The sequence below is a fragment of the Mesoplodon mirus genome (genome assembly GCF_964341445.2).
Source record: "Mesoplodon mirus genome assembly, chromosome: 20".
NCBI classification, from domain to species: domain Eukaryota; kingdom Metazoa; phylum Chordata; class Mammalia; order Artiodactyla; family Ziphiidae; genus Mesoplodon; species Mesoplodon mirus.
The window spans coordinates 31,676,005-31,690,472 of NC_138996.1; the positions used below are offsets into that span (position 1 = coordinate 31,676,005).

Genomic DNA, 14,468 nt, shown 5'->3' on the forward strand with positions numbered 1-14,468 from the left:
TCAAGAGAACAGTGTGATGCATTCTACTTTATTTAATACTAGAAAGAAAGCATAGAATAATATCTTTACCATCACAAATATATCACCATATTGATCCCTTGGTTTCGAGACTTCATAGGAATCAGAGTAAAGAATCGCCCACCTCAGGTCTCAAAAACCTCCCCCAGCTTAAGTCTTCCCGCCCACCAACTCGCCAAAGACTCGTTTTCCTTAAAGCGAATTTAAGGAATTTAAGGAAACAGGAAATTCTGTTAAACGGTAAATACTACCTTAGCTAAGAGCATCAAAGCATCCATTGTCATAAAATGTATTAGTTATAAACTATCCATCAGAAAACAGGTCTGCAGAACTAAGGAATTAAGGGGAGATCTTAGAACAGAAGGCTCAGTCCTACAGAGATACGCAGGCTAGCTTTTACGTGAAAGGTCAGGCAAGAAAGGGGTATGAATGAAAAAGAAATTTTAAAAACTAGTAAGATGGAGGGAGAGGTCAATATGAGCACTTCCTTCTGAAATTTACTAGCTCTGATCCAGGCTTATCTGCTATGAGATAAACAAACAAACAAGAACAATTCTCAAGTTAAATAAGTTACAGTAAGGAACACAGAGTAATGCAAGGGGATAAGAAGGAATTCCCAACAACACACCCAATTCAGGTGCTCTTGTCAAAGGGAAGCTCTGCAATCACTAAATTAAGGATCTTCTTTTACTTAATTAAAGCCTAAGATATTATGGATTTTAAATCATCATGGGTTTTAAACTTAGATTATTTAAAGATTTTCCCACAGATTACAATGAGAATATACACACAGTATGATAAAGCTGGAAGGATTGGTTGAAAGAGTTTACATAAAAATACAATTTACAGGTAAGGAAGAGAAAGATAAAATGACTTGCCTGGGTTAGCACAGCGACTTTGTTTAAAACCTGGGGCTGGGGACTTCCCTGGTGGTGCAGTGGTTAAGAATCCTCCTGCCAATGCAGGGGACATGGGTTTGAGCTCTGGTCCAGGAAGATCCCACATGCCGTGGAGCAACTAAGCCCATGCTCCACAACTACTGAGCCTGCGCTCTAGAGCCCGTGAGCCACAACTACTGAGCCCATGCTCTAGAGCCCGTGAGCCACAACTACTGAGCCCGTGCACCTAGAGCCCGTGCTCCGCCACAAGAGAAGCCACCATAATGAGAAGCCGGCACACTGCAACAAAGAGTAGCCCCCACTCGCCGCAACTAGAGAAAGCCCAAGTGCAGCAAAGAAGACCCAATGCAGCCAAAAATAGATAAGTAAATAAATTTATAAAAAACAACAACAACAAGAAAAAGTAACACCTAGGGCCAGAGAACAGACCTGATCCCCAAGTGAGACCACCTTCTGCTCTACAGGAGCCCAGGCCACCTGTGGTTCAGTGTCAGTTTTTTGGTTGTTGTCTTTGTTATTTTTTCTTTATCAAAATCTTCAATGAATGCAATGGGAAATTATCAGAGGAGTAAAAGAAAAATGTAGTGCTGATAAAAATCAAACTTCTGGGAAAAGCCAAGCTCTAAAATTTCTCTTGTGCTTAAATTTATAATCAGCTATTTCAACCATCTGAAATATACATTGTGTGTGTGTGTGTGTGTGTGTGTGAAGCATAATAAAAATTTGCAAATGGAAAACAAAAAAACATAGACATATGGACATCATTTTGGACAAAGTATTGAAAATAATTGAATTATAACCTTTGGCTTTCCAAAGCCACTGCTTTGCCAAGGCAATGTATCAGTGTGAAGGCTGCTAAGTATTTTGCAAAATGTTCAGCTTAAATTACTGAATGTAGTAAAGGTCCTTTACGATCAAGATCTCAGAGTATTGCCTGCCAGTGTCTCGTCTCCTCACCATTTTCTCTGAGATTTCGCTCTAATAATCATTTGTTCATTCTCGCAAATCTTAATTTCTCTGCCACTCACTGAAGCGTGCCCAGCGTCCTGCTTCCTTACAATTCTCATCTGGGGAGAACACCGAATGAAATGACATTTCTCTGGCAGGTTAAATGGGAAAGATGACATTCATTCTACAAGCACACAGGAAACCCTACCTTGCAAGGATTCAGACCCAGGAGGCCAAAACAGAACAGCTTTATAACTACTTCTGTTAAATCTGGAAGCTTATTGCACAAGTGAACCCTGATTCCCAGGACTTAAGAAGGTCCTACTTCCATGTTGTCTGATCAACAACTGGGAATCGTTTTTGGCCTCGAGCTGTAGGTTTTAGACCCTAGAGTGTCCTAACATCAGGCTATGTGGCAGAGCTCAAAACAGAGGTTGGCACTCTATTAAAAATGGAATTCTTACACTTCTGGTTCAATGAAGAACAGATGGAACAATTCTCATAGACTTATAAATTTAGGCTTATGGGTTGAAGGCAGTTTTCTGCTAAAATCCAGTATTCATTCATCTATTCATTCATTCCAGAAATTCTGCATGATAACTATTACATGGCAGATAGTCCTTAGATAATTTTTTAACGTCAGTTAGCTAAATGTATACAACTTTCAAAACCTGGAGAATTTTCTTACTTTTGGCATAGCTGAAGGGAGTAAAATTTCTTGTGTTTTTGTTTGTTTTGTTTTTTATTGTACTAACATAGCTTTATATTGTCTGGTAACCCAGACCAACGATCACATACTCATATCATGAAATTTACCTTCTGTTTGAGACCACAGGTTTTAAAGTCAGCCATTTGCATCAGCTCTAGCCTCTGGCATTCGCCAGCTCCATGACTTGAGTTACTTAATGACTTGTTTCACTGCTCTCAGGTTAATAATACTCACCCCAAAGGTAATTGTGACGACTGCATGAAATAATGTGTACAAAACCATTAGCACTGTATTGACACCATGTAGGCACTCAGTAAATGACAAAATATTAACTTTATATGCATGCATCTATACACACAATTTTTACTTATTTCTTTTGTAAATAAAGATATGAATTGCAAGGAACAACTCCTTTTAATATATTTGTTAAAAGAGAGCAAAATGTAAATCAGAAGGAAGCTGGTTTATTTCTATTACATATCTCATGAGAGAGTTGTCATTTTGGTTTTAAATAATTGGAAGAGACACTTCAATTTCCATTGTTGCAGCCTCCTTTAATAGTACAAAATCCATGTGGGATTTTTTCTTTTCATATTTAAGGCCATAAAGGGAGCAATTTTTCTTGTCTCTGCAAGTTTAAAACACTTCTCTTATTGTTTCATACTTCTTTCAAATACTTGTTCTCTGAAACTTACAATGGCTCCTTCTTTCTGCTGCTCCTCAGAGGCTCCAACACCTCACCATTTGCTTTGCTTTTCTTTTTCTTTTTTTTGTTTCCCCTTCAAAAAGCTCAGTGATTCCTGGGCTTGAACTATGGCCTTAGACTTGTGATTCTCATATATTGACATCCACGTTATCACCAGCTGCCTACTGAATTTCCACTTGGGCTCTGCCCACGCCTCAAGCCAGATTTGTGCATACCCTAGGTTGGTAGCTGTCCCTCACACAGCTGTCCTGACAGACTGCCTCAGTAAACTGTTCTCCCAGTAATTCGGTAAGTCGAGCGAGATCCTTTGATTCAGCAGGAAGTAGGAGGGTTCTTTCCTCCTACTGCTCTCATGTGGTTGACTCACAATCACTGCCTGAATATTTAAAAGTTTACTTCACACTCTCTGCTTTTTTCTCATTTCCCATTACCAGTATCCTAGTTCGCATCCCCGCTACCTCAAAATGGTCTATCTTTCTGTTATCTGGACCCCACTTGGAGGGCTAGGGCAAACCCAGAGGAAGGCCACCCATAATAGTATAAAACAGGGAAGAGAATGAGTGTCCTGAAGCAGGGTTTCCTGTGGCCTGGTTAAGGTAAGAGGCATGGTAGGTAATAAGGTCTGAAATGGGGCATCCAGGAGGTAATCCAATAGGTACCCAGATCATAATCAAAAAGACATAGCCGGGCTTCCCTGGTGGCGCAGTGGTTGAGAGTCTGTCTGCCGATGCAGGGGACATGGGTTCGTGCCCCGGTCCGGGAAGACCCCACATGCCGCGGAGCGGCTGGGCCCGTGAGCCATGGCCACTGAGCCTGCGCGTCCGGAGCCTGTGCTCCGCAATGGGAGAGGCCACAACAGTGAGAGGCCCGCGTACCACAAAAAAAAAAAAAAAAAAAAAAAAAAAGACATAGCCGAACATCAAATATGACAGGAGCATCGCCACATATGAAGGACCGCTGATCAGCCCTGGAGCTGGAGGGATGGAGAGCAGATGAAATGCATGGTAAAGAAGAGGATGTGGTGAGAGGTGCAGAATGGGATCTGAGCTGCAAGAAAAAACGGCAACCCTCTCTCACACTCTGCCTCAGGTGCATGGAAGGAAAAAGCCAGTTTCCCAAATGGTGACCTGTGAATTGCTGAGGGGTCCTAAGTATACAGTGCAAGCATATGAGAGTTTCTGATTAAGACTTATATGTATATATGTGTGCCTTTATATATGTATGTGCACATATAGTCAAAAATCATGAGAATATTCTAGATTGTCTAGATTACTATTTATAATTGGGTTCTACTATATATCAGGGCCTGTATTTGCTCTTGTATTTATAATCATGTTGGAGCCAAGTAATTTGTTATAATCTAAGGAGAAAAATACCAGAGGCAGATAATATAGAAATCATGGGCCTGCTTCTAGTGAAAGCCAAATGACTTTACAGCAGGTAATAAAAATCTAAGCTATATAGTTGTTCATATGGTGAAAACGATAAAAAGGTTGATTCTTTATATATGTATGTATATATATACATATACATATATATGTATGTATATGGATATAGGTACATACACACAAACACTACAGAGTAGTATCCATTAGTAACATATCACTTTTCAAGTAATAATTGAGTTTAAGAAAAACATTATCAGGCTTTCCTGGTGGCTCAGTGGTTAAGAATCTGCCTGCCAATGCAGGGGACACGGGTTTCAATCCTGGTCGGGGAAGATCCCACATGCTGTGGAGCAACGAAGCCTGTGCACCACAACTACTGAGCCTGCGCTCTAGAGCCCGTGAGCCACAACTACTGAGCCCACGTGCTGCAACTGCTGAAGCCTGTGCGCCCTAGAGCCTGTGCTCTGCAACAAGAGAAGCCACTGCAATAAGAAGCCCACGCACTGCAACGAAGAGTAGCCCCTGCTTGCCGCAACTAGAGAAAGCCCGCGTGCAGCAACAAAGACTCAATGCAGCCAAAAATAAATAAGTAACTTAAAAAAAAATTATCATCCAACTGGTTAAATTATTTTCTAACTTGAATTTTATAGGTTTTATATGCATTTAATTTTCAAATACAAACGTATAAGCATAATATGTTTGTGTATGTTTAATAACAGTATAATAATTCAATTCAAAACTAGGTACATGAAAATATTTCATAAAATACTGATTTAAAAGATCCATAAATGATGTGGGTTTGTATTGTATATGTACATATATCTATGTATGTATGTGTGAGCAGATGTACATATGTATATACAATCATGTATGAAACAATATCTACATCTTACTTTACATAGGATTTACAGTTTATATATCATTTTCACACCATGCTTTTTCATTCATTATTCACCACAAGCCTATTAAATAAGAGACCTTATTCTATTTTCTTACTGATAAAGATACAGATGCTAGATTTTTTTTATGATTTGTCCCAACTCTAACACTCACTAAGTCAAAGACTGAGGTCTCAAACCCATGTCTGCTGAATTTAGATAGAATCTTCTATTGCATTTCAGTAGACTCCTAGACCATTATAATTGTCTATTTTCAATTTTATACCTGCCAGATTAGCCTTCATTAATGTTTTCATAACTTTATGCTCATTTTAAAACTATAAACTTTAAAAGTAGTTTCCTATAACATTAAACTTAAACTACTGTTTCTGGCTTTCAAGGCCAACCAAAATCTCCTTCTGAGTCCCCATAATTCTCCACTCCCCACAAAACTGAGCTGTGTGTGGCCAGCTGACCCTAAGTATCCACTCCCCCTGGCTGGCTCACCCTCACTTCCTCACCTTAGTTTTTTGGTGTCTTTCCAACAAATGCCCTCCCTCATCTGTGCCTATTTAAGCCCAAGATAGCAGATTGGTTTCATTCCGTGTGTCTTATTAAACTTAGCAAGTATTTATCTGAAGTAAAGTCCTCCTTCCCAGAGACATGGGGATACAGTTTCTGCAGCTGTCTGTGTAAGTATTACCTTGGGCACAGCCTTCCTAAAATTACTAGTAACTTTGAAAAAAATATCAATAGGGCTTCAACAGTGCCTTCTGGTGTCCATGGCATCAGATTATCACCAAGACGCCTCTTCTTGGATGGATGTTCAACATATACACATACTTTGTGATGTTAACATTTCACTATCGACTTTCTTGAAACAGAAAATTACAGCTTTGTTTTCCAGAAATATGCACTTTTTTGGTACTAACTGCTGTCAAATGGGTTAATTGCCAAATAAAAGTACTAAAATTAAACATGAAATATATGGTTGTGGATTTACCGTGCAGTAAATCCCAAACCTCTAGCAAGAGCATTTGTACCAGTGTTTCTTACACTTTAAAGTATGTATGAATCCCAGGGATGTTGATAACATGCGTATTCTGAATCCACAGATCTGGGATGGGGTTTGAGGCTGCTTCTCTAACGAGCTGTATGGTCTCAGAGGATGAAGGGTTCAGACCATCCTAAATGCTCCCTGGAAGGCTGCTAAGCCTTCCAGTCGGAATGCACTTGGTTTTTATCATCAAGCACTTGCCCTGACAGGGAGGTATTGTGCTGGGTATGGAAACGCCTGAGGAAAGACGGATGTGTTGTGGATGGTTTTCTTCCCGCTCACCCTGCACTGGCTGAGAATTCTGTCCCCATTTACATGAGACTCTGGCAGATCTGCAAGTGCAAGAGAAGGCCTGCTATGCCTATGGGAGCCCATTTTAAAGCAGCCACTAATAACAACAACCAAGAATAACAGTAACAGTTCGTTAAGATGGAAAGTAAAGAGAAAAATACAAAGCAGCCTAAGAAGCCAGCACACCAGACACAGAGAAATGCTGTCCTTGATAAATAAAGATACATATTCCCTCAAATAGGAAGCTTTGCTTTGTTACAAGGAGATCCTTGCACTTCCCCCAAGCTGCTCTCTACACCAACACATGCTTTTAGAGTAAAACCTCAGGACATTCTCTGTTAACAATTTATGAAAAATGATCTTTGGATCAGTAGTTCTTGAGTTTCAGCCCCAAATCTGTAACCTATGATCTGTGTGACCCAGAGCATATACTTTAAAAATCTTTGATCCTCAATTTCCTCATTTGTATAAAGAAGGGCAAACTCAAAGTACTTTTTGAGAAATTTAAAATCTACAAAGTGCTTTGCTCTTTTTTTTTTTTTTAGTTTCTGCTTTATAACAAAGTGAATCAGTCATACATATACATCTGTTCCCACATCCCTTCCCTCATGCATCTCCTCCCACCCTCCCCTCCCACCCTCCCCATCCCACCCCTCCAGGCGGTCCCAAAGCACCGAGCTGATCTCCCTGTGCTCTGCGGCTGCTTCCCACTATCTATCTGCTTTGTTCTTTAAATAAAGTTTATTACCAAATGAAAATGGACTCACCCATAATTTGAACATGACTATATCCATCCACTCATTCATTCATTTTATCTACTCTGCCAATCTCTGTCTTATAACTGGTGCATTGAGACCACTTACATTTATTGTAATTATTAATATGTTAAGACTTATGTCTGCCATTTTATTTTTTTGTTTCTGTTTTCTTTTCCTGCCTTCCTGTGAGTTACTTGAACAGTTTTTGAACTTCATTTTGGTTTACCTACAGTAGTTATTTTTTGGCATATCTCTTTGTATAGCTTTTTTCAGTCATTGTTCCAGGTATTAACTATATGTACACAACCTCTCAAGTCTATTATTGTCGATATTTTACCAGTTTGAGGGATGTGTAGAAATCTTGCATTCTTTTATATCCCTTTATCTGCCCCTATTAATAATATCTTTTAATTATGTTTTTCTGTATACATTGAGAACTACATTAGGTAATGTTATAATTTTTGCTGCTGTTGTCAAACACAATTTAGAACACTCAAAAAGAAAATGAGGGCTTCCCTGGTGGCGCAGTGGTTGAGAGTCCGCCTGCCGATGCAGGGGACGCAGGTTTGTGCCCCGGTCCGGGAAGATTCCACATGCCACAGAGCGGCTAGGCCCGTGAGCCATGGCTGCTGAGCCTGTGTGTCTGGAGCCTGTGCTCCACAACGGGAGAGGCCACAACAGTGAGAGGCCTGCGTACCGCAAAAAAAAAAAAAAAAAGAAAGTCAATTGTATTTACCCATACTTTTGCTCTCTTGTGTTCTTTTTTCTTTCCTGATGCTCTAAGTTTATTATATTTTTTGTTGTTGTGTGTTTAGAGAATTTCTTTTAGCCTTGCTTCTAACGTAGGTCTGCTGGCAACGAATTCTCTTAGTTTTTCAGCATTTGGTAATGTCTGGATTTCCCCTTCATTCCTGAAGGGTATTTTTGCTAACCATAGAATTCTGGACTGATTGTTCTTTCCTTTCAGCACTTGAAGAATATTGTTTTATTTCCTTTTGACCACCACATTTTTGATGGGAAATCTACTGTAAGTTAGATCTTATTTTCCTATAGGTAATCCACTGTTTCTGTCTGGATACTTTCAAGATTTGTTTTCTTGCCTTTAATTTTCAGAAGTTTGACTATCTTGTGCCTTGGTATGCATTCCTTTGAGTTTCTAGTATTTGGGATTCACTTAACTTTTTGAATCTGTTAGGTCCACATATTTTGCCAAATTCAGGAAGTTCTCAGCCATTTTTCCTGAAGTTTTTTTCAGGCTCTCCTGCTTTCTCCCTTCCTTCTGGGACTCTGATGACACAAATGTTAGGTCTTTTGTTTTAGTCTCACATTCTCTGAAGTTCTTTTTTACCTTTCTTTTTGTTTCCAAGTATATTTTCTCTTTGCTGTTCAAAGTGTAATTTTTATTTTTCTATCTTCAAATTCACTGGTACTTTCCCCTGTCTTCTTCATTCAGCTCTTGAGTCCACCTACCAAGCTTTTAATTTCAGTTGTATTTTTTAGTTCTACTCATTCCATTTGGTTTCTCTTCATATCTTCTATTTCTTTGCCGAGACTTTCTATTTTCTAGTTGATTCTGCAGGCTCACAACTTCTCATGGAAGCATGTCTATGAAGGCTGCTTTAAAATCTTGGCCAGAGAGTTCTAGCATCTGTGTCACCTGGCATTGGCTTCCATTGTCTCATCTATTTAGTTTGTTATCTTCCACTTTCTTGGTATGGTAGGTGGTTTTGCATTAGCACGTGGGCATTTTGGGTATTATGTTATAAGGCTCTGGCTCTTATTTAAATCTTGTGTTTTGCTAGACCCTGCTTGATGTTGCTCCAGTTGGTGAAGGGAGCTTCAACCTCCTTCCTGCCAGGTACCAGTGATAGTCCAGAAGGGTGCGGTCCTTGCTGGGCAGGGTGGGAATTCAGACTCTCCTCCAGGTCAACATCACTACCTCCCTGGCTGTGAGAGGGAGGAGGTGCCTCTGCAGGGCTCCCCATGTGACCTCACTGACCTAGAGGGATGGTCTTGCTACAGCTGAGGAGTGGAAATATTTCTGTGCATCCTCTCCAATGTGCATCCTCTGATACCACCCAGTAAGCAGGGGGAGGGGCAGCTCATCCCCACCAGGTGGGGTGGGAGCCCAGTTTCCCAAGTGGTATCACTGACTGCCCAGCAGGGGTGAAGCCACATCCCCTCACTCAGCCTCCATAGACACCACCCATTGGGAAAGGTGGGGGCATCGCAGACAGCCTGGGGGGCTCTCCACTCACTCTTTGCAGTGTGGGGGGCAGTTTATGGCCACAGTTTCCTCTGTGGGGTTTGGATGGAGAAGAATCATTACTGACAAAACATTTTCTGTCTTGTCTGACTTTCCTGGTCTTTTGGCAGGAAAAGCAGGCTTTTATTGGGGATTTTTGTCTGTTTCTATTGGTGTTTCAAGGACTGTCTTCTCCAGCATCCATTCAGGAACACCTGAGGTAGAAAAGAGAACCCAGGGAACTCACCACTGAGTCATTCTTTTGGTTCCGAGGTGCCTAAGCCATTCTACCACCACCTCTCCACCTTTCAGAGTTTTCATATATATATTTTATATGATGTCCAGGGATATTTGTTGTACTTAGGAGGTGAAATAGAGAAAAGTATATCTATTCCATGTTCATAGACATGGAAGTCAGAACCTCCTTTTAGAAATGATTCTGAGGCTGAACAAGAAAGGGTTCTGTGATAGATTGGTAATGTCTGTCATAGCAAAGAATTTTAGAATTTGTCACCATGTACCCTGTAATAGCTGAACATATGCCATCTATTCCACTTATATGTGCACATCTTACCTGAGTGGTGCCCACGTTACTAATGGTATAAAATCCTTATAGCACAGAACATGTCATAAATCTTTTCACCCTTCCCACTGTCTTAAATATCATAGTGCTTAATAAATACTTTATTTCTAGGAAATGGAAAAAATTATACCTTAAAAGGTAGCTGTTTAAAGTTTTTTAAAAATTATCATGACACAATTTTGGTATTTACTTAGATTTGTTTTAAGTAAATTTTGATTTACTTAGGTCATAATTTGAACAACAAAGGGTAAGGAAACCTTTCACCTTAAGCTTATTAAGTTTAAATATTATATTTTAATTTTGAATATTTTAATTGACCATATTATTTTGATGAAAATTATAAATCTAAAATTTATGGTCTGGAACTCTATCTGAAATTCTATGTAGTTATTTTTAAGAAATGCCAGCTTTGATGTATTTAAATTAAAATTAACTCAAATTTCAGAATGGTTTCTAACGAGACAAAGGTAAGCAAAAAGGACATCTTCCAAATTATTGATTGCAAGCACACTGATTCCATTCCACATGTGATCATTTTCCAACCCCTTCAATTTTGTGTAAACTGAGAAGCAAAGTCTAATCCTACTTGATGTACATTATGTAAAGCAAAAATTGACTATTTTTCTCATAATCAAGTCTATGAAATTGTGTTTGGTATTGTGTCTAACACAATCTACATGCATTTTCTCAGCTAATCTTCTCGGTTCTCCAGTCAGATAAGATTATTGCAGAAAAAGGAAAGTATGACTCAAAGAACTTAAATAATTTGCCTAAGTTCACATAATTAATAAATGGTGGAACCAAATTCAAATCCTAATATGAATGTATCACAACCAATATACTATCTACAACTGCAGCTCATTGGGGTAGAAAGCTTTTGAAGTACTTTCCAAGTTTAGAATCTTTTGACTCTATTCAATCATGTTCAAGAAAATACATTATTGATATTGTCTTTTGGAAAATACCCAATGGGAGAAAAAAAAGGATTTATTTACTATGATTTAGCAAGAAAATCAACAGCATGATACTCAGAAAAGAGAGTTAACTTGCTCATGATAAAATATACAAATCCTGTGAAATTTGTAGGATTGTATTTTAAATAAGTCTTTCTTTAGAACCATTAATATAGCTACTTATAAAAGAGCTATGTTTAGATAAAGAATTATCCTGCAGTTTCTACATGTTCTCCTACATAACAGGAAAGTAAACTTGTATGCATGCTCTAATAACATATAATTATTCAGCCATATATTCAGATAGTTATATCTACACAATTATAAAGCAAACTTAATTTGGCTGAAGTTCTAAATGAACTCAGCCATGCTTTGTGATGGGTTTTAGGTTATGGCAAATGGTCATTTTGTTCATGACACAGCATATACGACATTGAATCTCTTCCTAAGAAGAAATACCCTCCAATTTGATCAACTTTAACTTTATCTAACTTGAGCATTACTGCACTGCAGTGAGATTGATAAGGTAGAAATAATTACTCAATATATTCTGCATGCTGATGAGCTGACAGAGCTTTTGGAGAAACGGACTTTAGAATCAGTTCCCTTTATAGAATGTTTAGGATAATTTTCACTTTGGGCAAACAGCTCTACAGAAACAATCTCATATTGTTCACTGGGAGCCTTTGGGACATATCTAAGAGATATTTTGCACATCCTGCCAATCAAAAAACAAGTACAATTTGTTACTTTATTCACTTGACAGATTTTTATGATCAACTATGTGCCAGGCCCCATGCTGTGCATGGTGTGAAGGATGGTGGTTAAACCAACCTTGTCCTTTCCCTCTTGAACCTTATAGTCAACCAGGGAGGGAGTCATGAGACAAATAAGCTCCCAAATATATAATTATATTGTAAAAACTGTAACTAGTGTCACGAAGGTTCAGAACAAGGTGCTGAAACAAAGGGGAAAATAAGGATCGCTATTTAAATTAAGGCAGAAGGGCCCAGGAAAGGTCTCCCTATTGAAGCACCAGCCCCCAGGCCAGTGGTCCTGACTAGCACCATTCTTCAGAGGATGAAGCCAGGTGAGGCAAAAAAGTGCAGGTGAAATGCTGGGGAGTGGGGAAGGCTGGCATAGCGAGCGGTTGGTCGGAAGGACAGTTGGGAGGGAGTCAGAGGACACGTTCTTAGTGGTGAAGTGTTGGGACTCCACGCTGGGTCCTCCAGGATGTCCTGCAAAGGATGAGCTGGGCACTGACACAAGCCCATTGTGTTTCGGTCAGATCATCCTGACTACTGTCCCCAGGATGAGTTGAGAGGTGGTCAGGGAAAGCCTCTTGGGTGCTCCATGAGGAGGACATAAAGAGGTGGATGGGCTCGGCACACACTCAGTGGCTAGATTCAAGAGGACGTGGTGGTTGTAGGTAGGACTTCAGGTGGAAGCAAGAGAGGGAAGTGAATTAAGCAGCTGGCTGGACTGAGGGCCCATTTTCTGAGACAGGATAAACCCCAGGAGAGCAGATTAGAGGGGAAAAAAGGAGTTGTCTTTTTGCGATCAGAAGGCACAATAAGTATTTTAGTTAGACCGTTGGTCCCGTGAGTCTGGGACACAGAGGAAAGGATGGTGGGGTGGGGTGGTAAGGGTAGAGCAAGAAGAATTTTTCATATTTACTGCAGCCTTCCGTAACGCACTCTCTGAATCTCCCGATGTTCAGCTCCAATACGAGACTACACGGCTGAGGCCGTGAACTGAACAAAGTGTTGTATAATCTATTAACTATGTTTAAGGAATAAAACATTCTTAACATCCACTCAAACTTTCTTGTGAAAAGACTTGTCATTGTTTAATACTAATCCATAATTGATTAAAATATGTACCATGGAGCTAATTTGTTGGAAGATTAAAATATATCAGCACATTATAGAGTTAGGCTCACTGAAAGAAAACAGAATTTGTGTCCTTAGACATTTGGGGAATTTATTTCTCCCCAGAAATGTCTTCACGAGTTCACATGTTAAGGTTCTACTTTAAAAGTTTTATTTAGAGTAAACAATTCAAATAATATCACCTATTTGTTTCCTTTCCTATTAATTACTTAGTTTGAATTATAAAATTATTACATAATTTGGGGAAGGCAAAACAATACTATTCCCATTTTACATATAGTGGCGCTAAACTCTAAGTTAAGCAACATGAAGGGCCCCTGGGAGTGAGTGGAACGTGAAGCTGAAAAGGCAGATAAATGCCTCTCATCTCTTTTTGAAAAAGAGCCCATGAGTCTTCAACACAACCAGTTGGCTTGCTAATACAACTTTTAATTGGAATTTTTAAATTGACTCCTTTTGTTAAATTTGGAAAAGACAGGACTGGATTTCAGGTCACTTGGCATGTTGGTCCGTGTCCTTTCCAATCTGACATCCACAAAAATAAACACAAAGGAGGGGAAGAGAGGAAGATAAGGAAATATTTGATGGTTTATGATTTAATTATTAGTGATTCTTTTTTCTAAAATAAGAGTTTCCTGATAATAACTTAATTCTAACATAAATAGTGAAAAATATTCTTGAGATATACAGACAAAATACTTTTGTTTTTCCCCCTTTTGAGCAGGACCATAGTTACACAGTTGATATCTGATAGAGCAAATTGATCATTTAAAGTCATTATCTTCCTGACAGTCATAGGTATTCAGCATAACTGGCCAAGTCACGCTTTTCTTAAGCATAAAAAAGATTCTGTAAGAGATTAAACCTGAGGTAGCATCTGTGTTATAGTGAAAGGCTCCCTGCAGATGCAAACCTGGAGTCGTCTGTGTGAACACTGACACCAGTGGTTCTCGTGGCCACGAATTCCTGCTCTGAAGTCCATTAAATTCCGCAAATATTTTAACAGTTATCATCTTGGCTTAAGCATTTTCACGTGTAAGATGGAGAAGCTGAACTACGTCATCTCTGCAGTTTTATCTCTAAATGTTCATGATCCTACCCAAAGTCTTCCTCAGCACACACAAGACAGACGTGTCTGTCCTA

At 39.3% G+C, this 14,468-nt stretch overlaps 1 protein-coding gene across 1 annotated transcript in view; it reads right to left on the reverse strand.

The window, feature by feature from the left end:
* The window catches only part of CSMD1 (CUB and Sushi multiple domains 1), a gene marked incomplete at its 3' end in the record, with an annotated part of 1,728,858 nt that overhangs the window by 82,366 nt on the left and 1,632,024 nt on the right, over positions 1-14,468 (reverse strand). The window lies entirely within an intron of this gene.